General features: G+C 50.1%; 1 long non-coding RNA gene across 1 annotated transcript in view; it reads right to left on the bottom strand.

The window, feature by feature from the left end:
* The window catches only part of LOC142245366 (uncharacterized), a 121,679-nt gene extending 109,635 nt beyond the window's left edge, over positions 1-12,044 (bottom strand). The window contains exon 1 of the long non-coding RNA XR_012724767.1: positions 11,932-12,044. This is a non-coding gene — a long non-coding RNA (uncharacterized LOC142245366). The remainder of the gene's footprint in view (positions 1-11,931) is intronic.
* Positions 12,045-14,779: the final 2,735 nt, after the last annotated feature.

The raw sequence follows: 14,779 nt of genomic DNA on the forward strand, positions 1-14,779 counted from the left end.
CGGGAGGAAACATGGCCACGCCAACTCACCAAGCCGGTCACGCCCACTATACAGGCAGGTCCTTCTAGCCACTTGAATTAGCCGCAACCCTGATTGATGCTCTTCTTCGGCAGCACAGAGACAGCGTGCGCTGCATGACGTCATTGACGGAACTGGAGAGGATCTGCAAAGAAGAATGGCCGAGGATTCCCAAATCCAGGGGTGAAAAACTTGTTACATCATTCCCAAGAAGACTCATGGCTGTACTAGCTCAAAAGGAGGGCGCTTCTACAAAACACTGAGCAAAGGAGCTGAATACTTATCACCATGTGATATTTCAGTGTTTCTTGTTTAATAAATTTGCAAAAATTTCTACATTTCTGTTTTTTCTGACAAGATGGGGGATGGGGTGCAGAGTGTACATTAATAAGGAAAAAATGAACTTTTGTGAATTTACCAAATGTCTGCAATGAAACAAAGAGTGAAAAATGGGTGTGAATACTTTCCTCACCCATTGTATATTTGCCCCCTGGCTACACATTGTTTGCACATTTGCACTTTGGGTGCACGGTTTACATTTCCAGCATTTTCCATTGTAGCTGCTATTTGGAGTTACATAGTGATCATATACGCCCTCTGACTACACATTGCTGCACAATTGCACTTTGGTAGTCCTTGCATATTTGCATTATGGGTATACTGCCTACATATTCTATTATCTTTAGATAATACACTATATACTCTAGCGCTGGCTGACCCTTATATAATTATGTGCAGTATATTGATTTTTTGCTGTCCGGACCCATATTCCATTGTGTTGTTATTTTTTCTTGCTTTTTCTTTTTTAATTTAATAAAGATAATAATAATTTTTTTTCTCTGTTGTGGCTAATTTTTGTGAATTGGTTCTCGATATCAGATGTGTGAATATTTTTTTATTTTTTAACTGTTTTATTTTCAATGGGGCAAAAAGGTTTATTTTTTACATTTTTTATTTATTTTATTAGTCCCCCCTAGAGAACTTTTTCATTGCAGTGTCCAATCACTTGTTCATTTCTACTGATCAGAGCAGCATCACTCTGATCAGGAGAAATGCTGATCTCCTGTGAGTGTCAGTACTTCTCCGGCTCTCACAGGAAGTGAGTCATGGCAGTGTCAGGGGTCATCAGCTGACCTCGCGCTAACATGGCAACACATTGGTGCCCTGTAATCACATCAAGGGGCCACCAATAGTGGCGGGGAACAGCGCAAGCCCTGCCGCAGCTATTTAAATAGCGCTGTCAGTATTTGACAGCACGATCTCCGATCCACCTGCGCCTGTTAGCCACACATCTCACACATCTCTGCTGATCAGATTAGCAGACATGTACAGGGATCACCGCAGGCTCACCGCCGGAGCCCATGGTAACCAGATGGAGGTGACTAAGGATGTACAGTACGTTCTTGGTCGTAAAGGGGTGAAGATGTCTCCATAGAGGATCCAAGAATCAGACTGGTCATTGTGCCGATAGCTTTGCTCTGCTATAAGCTCCTTGTTACTAAAAGTCTCACACACCACTTACTCCACCGGTTTCTTGTGCAGTAGATAAACCAGATGATTTCCACCTTCCATGTGCATTCTCTATTAATTTCCTCAGGTGGTCCTGACATCAGTCTGCGGCCGAAACATCAAGATGGCTGTAAAGATGATTGAAAAGAAAGAGGGCAACACAAAGACCATCATGAGAGAGCGGCGGATACTCCTAGCGGCCAGAGACTGTCCATTCTTATGTCACCTGTATGCCGCACAACAGTCTCGGAAGCATGCGTTTTTCATCATGGAGTATCTGTCCAGTGGCAGACTGAAGGCTATGATTGACATGTGCGGCTACTTCAACACTGATATTGTAAGGAAAGAAAGAGGACGGTATGCCAAAAAAATAAAAGCTGAGGTTGGGATGTAGCTGAGACAGGAATGGAAGAGTATGTGGTCCAGGCAGGACAGAAGTGACGACGATGACATTGATACTACACTCTGTTCTCTCCATCAGATTCTACACAGCAGAGATGGTATGTGGCCTCCAGTTCCTCCATGGACACAACATCGTCCACCGGTAAGCAGAACTCTCCACCTTCTGTCTGTCCCCTCTATATTCTTATCTTCTCCGTCCAGTCCTGCACTGACCCATTTCTCATCTCTAGTATCAATGGAAAGATTTATCATTCTGTTTTCCTCTTTAATTGCAGAGATCTAAAGCCGCAGAACATCATGTTGGATGCAGAAGGCCACATCCGGATTATTGACCTGGGACTCGCCCGAGATGGTGTCACCGCCTCCAATACCATCGGTGGAGTGATGGGCAGTTTCCATTACATGGCTCCTGAGGTGCTTCGCAAAACATCATACGGCACAGCAGTTGACTGGTGGAGCCTGGGGATTGTGGTGTCCATGATTGCAACAGGACGCTCCCCATTTTACATCGGCTCCGTCGGCAAAACGGCTTACAAAGATGTCACCAAAGAAGAGCCTGAAATTCCATCTTGGCTTGATGCTGACCTGAAACACCTTATCCAGCAACTGCTGCAGAAAGATCCCCAGAAGCGATTGGGTGTGTGCGGGAACATCAGAGCGCATCCATTCTTTACCACCATTGGCTGGGAGGATCTGGAGAAAAGGAGAGCACGGCCGCCATTTACACCATTCAGGCCAGTTCTGGAGAACATTCTTATGCAGTGGCCGGAAGTAAAGACAGCCCTTGACCTCGTGGCCGGATTTAATTACATATTACCAAGTTGGGCCGGTAAGAACCTCCTTGTCTGGGGATAACACCCATCAGATGTTCTTGTCTTGTGGTCATTTCCATTGTCCTTGTCTTCTCTCACTGTCTTTGCCTCTGACTAAACTATGACTCTGTTATTCTTAGGTGGATGAAAAGATCTGCGCTGTGAGAGAATCCACGACCATCTGGTGAGTGACCGCTGTCAGGGCCGGATCCAGGTTTTGAGGACCCCGGGTGAAATAGTCTCAGTGGGCCCCATGCACACACAAACACACACATACACAGATACATACACATACAGGCATACGTACATATACATGTTTAAAGAGAAATTCACAAAAATACATATAAACAGATACAGGGTCGGACTGGGGTGTCTGGGGCCTACCAGGGGAAATAACTCTAGGGGCCCACCACCCTACAGCTACATGCAAATATCTATTAGCTGCTATGCCCGTTATAGTGGAGCGCTGACTGTAAAGCACAGGCGGCTCCTGCACATCTCCTGTGCACACACAATAACTCTGTACAATTACAGTAGTTTGCAGTAATGCGATCTTTGGTGACAAGTTCACCGATCCACAGGTTTGGTAGAAGATAACTTATTGATCGGTGAAACCAGACCAGTGGAAACCGCACCAATCAAAGAATGAGGAATTTTTATCCCTGACAGGGCACTTATATGCCCATTATACAATGCAGTGGCAGGTGGGATGTGTGACCGCAGCTCCATTCATCCTCTGTGAGGTGGGATGTGTGACCGCAGCTCCATTCATCCTCTGTGGGGTGGGATGTGTGACCGCAGCTCCATTCATCCTCTGTGAGGTGGGATGTGTGACCGCAGCTCCATTCATCCTCTGTGAGGTGGGATGTGTGACCGCAGCTCCATTCATCCTCTGTGGGGTGGGATGTGTGACCACAGCTCCATTCATCCTCTGTGGGGTGGGATGTGTGACCGCAGCTCCATTCATCCTCTGTGGGGTGGGATGTGTGACCGCAGCTCCATTCATCATCTGTGGGGTGGGATGTGTGACCGCAGCTCCATTCATCCTCTGTGGGGTGGGATGTGTGACCGCAGCTCCATTCATCATCTGTGGGGTGGGATGTGTGACCGCAGCTCCATTCATCATCTGTGGGGTGGGATGTGTGACCACAGCTACATTCATCCTCTGTGGGGTGGGATGTGTGACCGCAGCTCCATTCATCATCTGTGGGGTGGGATGTGTAACCGCAGCTCCATTCATCATCTGTGGGGTGGGGTGTGTGACCGCAGCTCCATTCATCCTCTGTGGGGTGGGATGTGTGACCACAGCTACATTCATCCTCTGTGGGGTGGGGTGTGTGACCGCAGCTCCATTCATCCTCTGTGGGGTGGGATGTGTGACCACAGCTACATTCATCCTCTGTGGGGTGGGATGTGTGACCGCAGCTCCATTCATCATCTGTGGGATGGGATGTGTAACCGCAGCTCCATTCATCCTCTGTGGGGTGGGATGTGTGACCGCAGCTCCATTCATCATCTGTGGGGTGGGATGTGTAACCGCAGCTCCATTCATCATCTGTGGGGTGGGATGTGTAACCGCAGCTCCATTCATCCTCTGTGGGGTGGGATGTGTGACCGCAGCTCCATTCATCCTCTGTGGGGTGGGATGTGTGACCGCAGCTTTATCCATCCTCTGTGGAGCAGTCAGATAATAACAAGCGCAGCGCTCACAGCCACTGAGGGAATGAATGGATCAGGGGTCGAGTCGGACATGAGCTCCAGTGTAATGGGGTATAGAAGCTGCACATTTTGCCGATCAGTTCGGGTCCCAGCAATCAGACCCCAACAGATGAATAAGTTATCACATACTTAGGCCACGTTCACACTTTCAGTATTTGGTCAGTATCTTACATCAGTATTTGTAGCCAAAATCAGGAGTGGGTGAAAAATGCAGAAGGGGTGCCCGTCTTTCTATTATACTTTTCCTCTCATTGTACTGATTTTACAATTCCTCGTTTTGGCTTCAAATACTGAGGTAAAAAACTCACCAAATACTGTGTGCACGTGGCCTTAGAAAAGGAGATTACTTGTTTTCGCTGGAGAACCTCTCAAAGTACATACAGTATTTGTTGCAGTGTAATAATCATAGGACAGCGAGGGGTTAAACATTCAAATATTTAAACTATTGGAAATAAAGACTCTTCCCCATATTGATAGAGAGAAAAAGTGACCTCCAGACAGAACGCAATCCACTATACTAAGACCACCACATACAAGGGGGAAATACCGCCACACCGTGACCAGAGAACATATTACCACCACATAGTGACCGAATACAATCACATACAAGAGTAATACCGCCACACCATGACCAGATAACATATTACCAATACATAGTGATCAAACACAACCACAAGAGAGTAATACCGCCACACCATAATTAGACCACATAGTAACCAAATATTACCACATACAAGGGAGAAATACCACGACACTATGACCAGACTACCAAATAATACTAAACGATGAAAAGACCACATTACTACTACACAATGACGAATATTACATTAAATGATCATGAATAAAAACCACAATACTAATAACATTAATATTACCATCAGTGCCATTATACACATGAGCTCTGTATATAGTGTCAGTGTACAGGTAATACAGTGATCACAGATGACTTTATAAACAGGAGATCTGTATATAGGTAACGGGCCCCCCATCCATGTGCAGTGTACAAATGGTCACCCCCATCCTTGTGCAGTGTAGCAATGGTCCCCCCCATCTTTGTGCAGAGTATGAATGGGCCCCCCATCCTTGTGCAATGTATGAATGGGCCCCCCATCCTTTAGTAAAATCCTCATTCCTGTCCCCCTCCTGACCCCTATTATGCCGTTGTTCACACACACACACACACACACACACACACACACACACGTTAGGTTAAGTTCACACACTGCGTTTTTTTGACGCTACGTTTTTGCTCATTGCGTTGTTTTTATCAGTGAACAATGCCATTAAAGATTGTTGGGAAAAAAAAAGGTCTGATGTCATTTCCTTCTTCAATATGTTCTTCATTCTCCACTAGTGTATGCAGGAGAACAGATAGCTGCAAAACTACAAGGCTCAGCATGCTCAATCCATGACTGTATGCTGGAGGGAGAGGCAGGGGGAGCAGAACTACAAGGCTCAGCATGCTCCTTTCACTAGTGTATGCAGAACAGACAGCAGCTGCAAAACTACAAGGCTTAGCATGCTCCATCCAGGACTGTATGCTGTTTTTTTGCCCCCCAAAAAAATGACGTGGGCTTCGCCATATTTTTGTATGCTAGCCAGGTACAGCAGGCAGCTATGGACTGCCCCCAACCTCCAGCGGCCTATTTGTACCCGGCTGGGAACCAAAAAATTTAGGGAAGCCCTTTTTTTTTATTTCATGAATTTCATGAAATAATTAAAAAAAAAAAATGATGTGGGCTTCGACCAATTTTTGAGTCCAGCCAGGTACAACTAGGCAGCTGGGGATTGGAATCCGCAATGCAGAGTGCCCGAGCTTTCTGGGCACCCCCGCTGCAAATTGCAGTCCGCAGCCGTCCCAGAAAATGGCGCTTTCATAGAAGCGCCATCTTCTGGTGCTGTATCCAACTTTTCCAGCTGCCCTAGTGACGGGTGCCTCGCTGGGTAATAATGGGGTTAGGGCTAGCTGTATATTATCAGCTGGCCCTCAGCCCGCAATTCATGGTGTCACGCCAATATTAGACATGGCCACCATGAATTTCTAGTAAAGATAAAAAAAAAAAAAACAACACACAGAAAAATATTTTTATTAGAAATAAAACACAACACAATTAGTGACTCCATCTTTATTGAAATATAGAACCCCCCTCCGCAGTAATCCTGGGTCAAGGGTCCCGCGTCGTCCAATCCAGATCCAATATCATCTGATGGTTTGCTGGAAGACAAAGTGATCAGATGATGTGTCAGGTTCAAGGGGCTGAAGCACATCACACAGCAGCTGATTGTATGGCTTTTATACAATCAGTTGATGCATCAGTGCAAAAAAAAAAAAAAGAAAAAACCTACACACGCCCGATCACTGCAGGAGCTGCCGGTAATCATCTGAAGTCTTCTGACGGCATCAGCAGATCGTTTAAGCCGGCCGGCGTCACCGCGAGACTTACGATCAGCTGATGCGTCAGGAGACTTTATCAGCTGATTACCGCCAGCTCCTGCAGGCATCGGACTTGCCCGGGAGCACACAGCCGAAGCTGTGTCCTGCAGTCTGGGAAGCAGCTGGAGGCAGCGCGGGAACGAGGAGAACAGGTGAGAAGCTATACATTTTTTTTTTTTCGGCTCCTGAGCGCTTACCTGCGGCCCTGCGCGTTCTCTCCTCTGCTGTTCCGGCGGCAGTGTGATGGCGGCCGCTGTGTCGGTGCGGGGCTAAGCAGCTCCTCCGGCTCAGTCCTCTCACCGGCCGCACTGTTCACATGTACGTGCGTCTGAAAGATGCGCGTACATTTGAATAGCAGCGCGGTCTCCAGGACAGGTCTGGGACTTCCGCAGTGCAAGACGTACGGTGATATCACATGACTGTGATGTCACTGCAGGTCCTTCTACAGCCGCACAAACTGCAGCGATAACACGGAACTTGTGCTATCGCTGCAGTTTGTGATGGAAAGGCTGGGGGCCCTCAGAGCGTGGGAGCGGGGGCACATCAGAGCGTGGGGGCCCTGCCCACTCTGCCCGCACATAACGCCAGCCCCGAAAAACGGGCGGCACCACGGCGCTATACACTGCCCCGCACAGGGGCCCACTGAGGGGATTCCCCGGTACCTTGGCGGGCCAGACCGAGCCTGAACAGATATAAATCTATACACAGTCATATACACTGACATACATAGATACACATCATACATACACACACTGACACATGGATAATAATATGGGGAATCAGGCAGCAGCCGCACTCACCTCCTCTGCTTGTCACCCATCCAGCTCCTCCCGGGCATGTGGCTGTGCCGCGCTTATTGGTGGCCTTGACTAACAGACATGGCCACACATGGTGCACACTGACACTGCTGTATATACATTATAGGAGACGCTGGGGTATAGAGCAATAGGGAGACAGAGCAATAGGGAGACATAGAGCTCTAGAGGACATTCAGCTCTGGGGTGGTATACAGCAATGGGGTGGAGGGGACAAACAGCTATGGGGGAGTATAGAGCACTTGGGTGGGGGGACATAACGCTCTGGGGGTACAGAGCCATGTGGTGGGGGACATACAGCTCTGGGGTATACCACACTGGGATGGGGGGAAATACAGCACTGGAGTGGGAGGACAAACAGCACTGGGGGTGTATACAGCACTGGGGTGGGGGGACATATTGCTCTAGAGGGGGGTATACAGCACTGGGGTGGGTGGGTAGACAGTTCTCGGGGAACACAGTACTATGATATGGGGCAGACAATTCTGGGAGATATACAGCACTGAGGGCGACACAGGTTTGGAGGGTATACAGCACTGTGGTGGGGGGCAGACAGTTCTGGGGGAATACAGCAGTGGGATGGGGAGGACAGACAGTTCTGGGGGTATACAGCACTGGGGTCAGGGGACAGTCAGCTCTAAGTGAGTATACAGCACTGGAGTCAGGGAGCACACAGATCTGGAGGGTATACAGCACTGTGGTGGGGGCAGACAAGTCTGTAGGGCATACAGCGCTGTGGTGGGGACAGTTCTGAAGGGTATACAGCACTGGGGTCAGGGGACAGTTAGCTCTGAGTGGGTATACAGCACTGGGGTCAGGGAACACACAAGTCTGTAGAGTATACAGCACTGTGGTGGCGGACAGTTCTGAAGGGTATACAGCACTGGGGTCAGGGAACAGTTCTGGGGAGACATACAGCTCGATGGGATACTGGTGATGCGGCTCCTCTCTTCATGGTAGATGCTAGACTGTATGGGCTTCTTCCAGGTACCTTCTCTTCACCTGTGGATGGGAGTTCAGCACATTGCGCGCTAGCTCCGCCCACAGATGAACTTCACTGTCCCTGCACACAATGCTCAGCAGTGACACGCTACGTGCAGGAAAGTGCGGCTGCTGCTTGAGCACTACGGTCTCCGGAGATCGACCTGGGGCGTTGCGGGATACATCATTGCCACTGTCAACGGCGAGTTGGCCCCACGGCGGTCCAGGGCTCCGGCATTTGCCCATGTGTGCCAGGTGCGGACACCAGCCCTGACCGCTGTACATGCAGAACACCAGTCATTATATCCATAGATCATATCTGATGTTACATAGGGGAATGCTTCATTATAAAGATCATTCCTCTAAGATAACAGAAGATCTGGAGATTGAAGTTTCTGAATAATCTTCTTATGTCTTGCAGGATGATCCCGTGCCAACTGCCCAGAACTTCTTGCCTCCTGACCCGTACCTCAAGTCTCTGCTTCTGTGTGTCACCTCGGCTGCCATAGAACACCATCTCTCTCCATAACATCTTCATGCCCGACCTCTGCCATCGTGGCCCTGCACCACGCTCTTCACTCTGCATCCTCCAATCCTGGGCTGGCACCGGACATCGTCCAGCCTGAAGATACTCTGCCCCCCAGGAGCGGCCTGTGCTTGATGTCCATTAGTCCTGAACTCGGCTCCGCACAGGCCGGGTAAGTATGTCACCCAGCACCCACCACATCCACACTACATAAGTATAGACCCCCACACAACATGATAGGTATAGACACACACCCTACATAATAGGTATAGACACCCACACACAAACACATAGATTGTAGAGAGAGATTTCGGCTTTGATCCTGGGATTTATTCTGATCGCCATATTTGGGGTCAGGAAGGAATTTTCCCCCCTGATATGAGGATAATTGTCCGATTCCTCACAGGGGGTTTTCGCCTTCCTTTGGATCAACAGCCAAAAAGTAGGTTTAGGAAAATCGAATAAAAAAGTAGATTCTCGTATTTATAGCAAAAAAGTATATATTATACACACATCTATCTTAATAAAATTGTGTAAAAATATGAAAAAAATATAATTTCTGTAAAATATTTTAAGTACCGTATTTTTCGCTTTATAAAGACGCACCCCAAATTTAGACACAAAAAAAGGTAAAAAAAAAAAAAAGAAAAATGGGGTCCGTCTAATACTCCGGTGTTCTCTTACCTTAGGGTGGCAGCAGTGGTGAAGCGGGGTCACAGGAGGCACAGGTTGTGCTGGCAGGCGCGGCAGGTCAGTGGCAGGGGTTCCGTGGTGGCAGGAGCCGCGGGGTCCGTGGTTGCGGCAGCAGCAGCGGCGGGTGAGTCGTGCAGCAGACCGGTGCAGTGAGTATCCCAGTGTCCACGGTCCCGGTTCAAATGATGGTTCAGTGGTGGCAGCGGCAGTGACGGCTCAGTGGTGGCAGCGGTGGTGACGGCTCACTGGTGGCAGCGGCGGTGACGACTCACTGGTGGCAGCGGCGGTAACGGCTCACTGGTGGCAGCGGCGGTGACGGCTCACTGGTGGCAGCGGCGGTGACGGCTCACTGGTGGCAGCGGCGGTGACGGCTCACTGGTGGCAGCGGCGGTGACGGCTCACTGGTGGCAGCGGCGGTGACGGCTCAGTGGTGGCAGCGGCGGTGACGGCTCAGTGGTGGAGCAGATCGATGCCGTGTTTTCCCAGTGTGTCCGCGGTCCCGATTCAAGTGATGGCGCCTGGAGCGACGCATACGCACATAGAGCTCTCATCCAAGGGCTCAATCTGCGCACGCGCTGACTCCCGGAGCAGAGCATGCGCAGATGGAGCTCTCATCCAAGAGCTCCATCTGCGCACACGCCCGCTCCTGGCACCATCATTTGAAAGTGGGACCGCAGCCAGGTGCCTGTGTGAGGGCGGCAGCCTTCTGTCGCCCGCACGGGCACCCGGCCGCCGCCCGCACACAGCCACGGGTACCCGGCCGCACACAGCGCCCGGCCGCACACAGCCACGGGTACCCGGCTGCCACTGCACGCAAGCACAGGTACCCGGCCGCCCGATCGCCGCACAGACAGGACCCCCAGGTACCGCTATATTCGGATTATAAGACGCACCCCCCATTTTCCTCTCTCTCTCTCTCTCTCTCTCTCTCTCTCTCTCTCTCCACGCAGCCCGGCTCTGCTATGTGCACGCAGCCCGGCTCTGCTATGTGCACGCAGCCCGGCTCTGCTATGTGCACGCAGCCCGGCTCTGCTATGTGCACGCAGCCCGGCTCTGCTATGTGCACGCAGCCCGGCTCTGCTATGTGCACGCAGCCCGGCTCTGCTATGTGCACGCAGCCCGGCTCTGCTATGTGCACGCAGCCCGGCTCTGCTATGTGCACGCAGCCCGGCTCTGCTATGTGCACGCAGCCCGGCTCTGCTAAGTGCACGCAGCCCGGCTCTGCTATGTGCACGCAGCCCGGCTCTGCTATGTGCACGCAGCCCGGCTCTGCTAAGTGCACGCAGCCCGGCTCTGCTATGTGCACGCAGCCCGGCTCTGCTATGTGCACGCAGCCCGGCTCTGCTATGTGCACGCAGCCCGGCTCTGCTATGTGCACGCAGCCCGGCTCTGCTAAGTGCACGCAGCCCGGCTCTGCTATGTGCACGCAGCCCGGCTCTGCTAAGTGCACGCAGCCCGGCTCTGCTATGTGCACGCAGCCCGGCTCTGCTATGTGCACGCAGCCCGGCTCTGCTATGTGCACGCAGCCCGGCTCTGCTATGTGCACGCAGCCCGGCTCTGCTAAGTGCACGCAGCCCGGCTCTGCTATGTGCACGCAGCCCGGCTCTGCTAAGTGCACGCAGCCCGGCTCTGCTATGTGCACGCAGCCCGGCTCTGCTATGTGCACGCAGCCCGGCTCTGCTATGTGCACGCAGCCCGGCTCTGCTATGTGCACGCAGCCCGGCTCCTAGCAGCTGTAGACACTCGTAACCAAGGTAAATATCGGGTATCCAAGGCCGATGTTTACCTTGGTTACCAGCGTATGCAGCTGTCAGAAGCCTCCTCCCAGTCTAGCTCCCCTCAATCCCGATCACATGACTCCTTTGCCCGCCCCTAACATCCAGTGCAGGATCCTGCAAAATAACATATGCGTTTGCATACGTTATTTGCTGTAAAAGCAGGATCCGTACTTCCGCTAAAAAAACGTTTTCAGCGGATGTTAAAAAGACGTAGTGTGAAACTAGCCTTATATATTCACAATACCTTGGTGTGATGAGGAAGGAAGTCCTGATGAGGATGGATGAGGGATATAAGATGGAGGATGCAGGTGACAGGAGAATCCTCTCTTCAGTCCTAGGCACGAGCAGCCAAAATGGCACCTGACAGACAGAATGTGAGGAGAAGATAGGAGGAGTTGCAGAGAGAGAGGCATTATGGGAAAATCGCAATACAATACTGTACATGAAAACTATAACAGTGGCCAGTAGATGGCAGCAAAGTACAAGAAATCCTGTGCACTATACCATCTCCTAATAAATGGAAGAAACATGTCACATTAAATATATGTCCTTTACTGAAGAGAATGGCTGGCAGCACAGGAAGCCAGGAAGGAACGGGCCCCAGGAATTCTGGAACTGACAGCGCCTGTATAGTACCAGGGCACCTTCTCCAGGTGAGGCCCCCAATCTGGAAAGAAAGGGGGGGTCGCAAAAAGGTGCAGAGTGTCTCACAGAAGGGGGATAAGAAAGGACACCACTTGGCCATGTAACACCTGCCCCGAAAAACCTGGCCTGTGTATAAAAGGTTTCAAAGACAGTCTATAACTCATCCATGGACGACTCAATTTATTTCTAACCAACTACATAAACATCTACAAGATTCTTATATACTGTAACCCAGAGGTCTCACACACGCGGGCTGCATGCGGCCACTCAGGCTGCTTTGTGCGGCCCCCAAGCCCCTGCCCCTGTTGACTATCGCGGCAGGGGCCGCAGCCACTGTCAGAGATTTATGTCAGATGAATGTTTTGCCGGCGCTGCGTTCTCAGAGTCCAGCGCTCTGTGCACAACTACTCCTCCAAAGCTGCATTGGAAACGCTGTGCACAGAGAGCTTGACCCTGCGCACGCAACGCCGGCAAAACATTCATCTGACATAAATCGCCGACAGTGGATACTACCTCTGCACCAGCCATGATAGTCAATGGGGGCACGGGTCTGCAGAAGGGAAGAAGCAGAGATGAGGAGCCGAGGAAACGCAGGACAGTTGAGAAGAATGGTGGTTTTTGTTGTGTGTGTGTGTGTGTGTGTGTGTGTATGTGTGTGTGTGTGTGTGTGTGTGTGTAGGCAGGCACATTAACCTCTTAGCGACCTATGACGTACTGGGTACGTCATGGCTCCCTGGTACTTAAGGACCCATGACGTACCCAGTATGTCATGGCGAAATCGCAGCCCCAGAGACTGTGATCGCTTTGCAAATATCTTAGATTCAGGGAGGAGGGGACCTCAGTAGGGGTGGTGTCTCCTCCCCGGACGATCGCCGCTCAGCCAATCACTGCCACTGTAATGTTTCAGCCATTGAAAATGGCTGAAACATTGAAATCCAGCCATGATCAGTGCAGCTATAGCACTGATCATTCAAGAAATAACATCTGGAACACCATTCTGAGTCTGAACTGGGTGCAAAAACCTAAAAAATATACACTATATGAAGAGAAGGTATGCACACCAGTGACTATGTAAGGGGAATATATGAAAAGCAGAAACTGCTGTGTGAATACTGACATGAAAAACTACTTTGGCGTAGTGTTGGGGCTCTGTTGCATTGATCAATTCAATAGCTAAATTTCTCTTTATTCATATGTTCATGGCAGTAATGCAGGTTCCATTTTTCATATTTTCATTCTTACATATAGCTATTGGATTTTTCATGTCAGTATTCACACAGCAGTTTCTGCTTTTCATATATTCCCCTTAGGCCGGCTTCTCACTTGCGAGTTTCTCGCGGTAGTGCAATGCGAGAAAATCTCGCATTGAAATCGGACACATGTTAGTGAATGATTCAGCTCGCATTTGCGTTTTTTTTTTTTTTCTCAGTCCAAATCGGACTGAGAAAAAAATCGCAGCATGCTGCTTTTTTGCGAGTCTCTCCAATGCAACTCTATGGGAGCGGGACCGGCACTCACACCATCCTAGTGACATGCGATTTTCTAAATACATTTATCGCATGTTTCACAAAACACTGGAAATGAGTGAGGTCTCATAATGTCGGTCAATCTCTACCTCTGTCAGTCGGTCTCTCCCTCTCGGTATCTATTCTCTCTCTGTCGGTCGGTCGGTCACTCTGTCGGTCTCTCTCTCTCTCTCTCTGTCCATGTCAGTCTATTCCTTTCTCCCCCTCTCTCATACTCACCGATCCCCGATCATCGGCGCGGCGCTGCACGGCGTTCACACTGCTCCGCGGCTTCTCCTCTTTTGAAAAAGCCAGCCGCTCATTATTCAATCTCGTATTCCCTGCTTTACCCGCCCACCGGCGCCTATGATTACAACGATGAGTGACAGCTGTCTCACTGCAACCAATCACAGCTGCCGGTGGCCGGGTCTATACTGTGCAGTATAATAAATAAATAAATCATTAAGAAAAAACGGCGTGCGGTCCCCTCCCATTTTTTATACCAGCCAAGATAAAGCCACACGGATGAAGGCTGGTATTCTCACGATGGGGAGCCCCACGTTATGGGGAGCCCCCCAGCCTAACAATATCAGCCAGCAGCTGTCCAGAATTGCCGCATACATTAGATGCGACAGTTCTGGGACTCTACCCTGCTCTTCCCGATTTGCCCTGGTGCGTTGGAAAACGGGGTAATAAGGAGTTAATGGCAGCAGCCCATAGCTGCCACTAAGTCCAAGATTAATTATTGCAGGCGTCTATGAGACACCCCCAATGATTAACCTGTAATTTAAAGTTAAACACACACAGTGAAAAAATCCTTTATTTGCAATAATAAACACTCACAAATACCCTCGTTCACCACTTTATTAAGCCCCAAAAACCCATCCATGTCCGGCGTAATCCACGGAGGTCCCGCGTCATTTCCAGCTCTGCTACATGAAG

This window comes from Anomaloglossus baeobatrachus, chromosome 7 (assembly GCF_048569485.1).
Source record: "Anomaloglossus baeobatrachus isolate aAnoBae1 chromosome 7, aAnoBae1.hap1, whole genome shotgun sequence".
In the NCBI taxonomy this organism is placed as follows: domain Eukaryota; kingdom Metazoa; phylum Chordata; class Amphibia; order Anura; family Aromobatidae; genus Anomaloglossus; species Anomaloglossus baeobatrachus.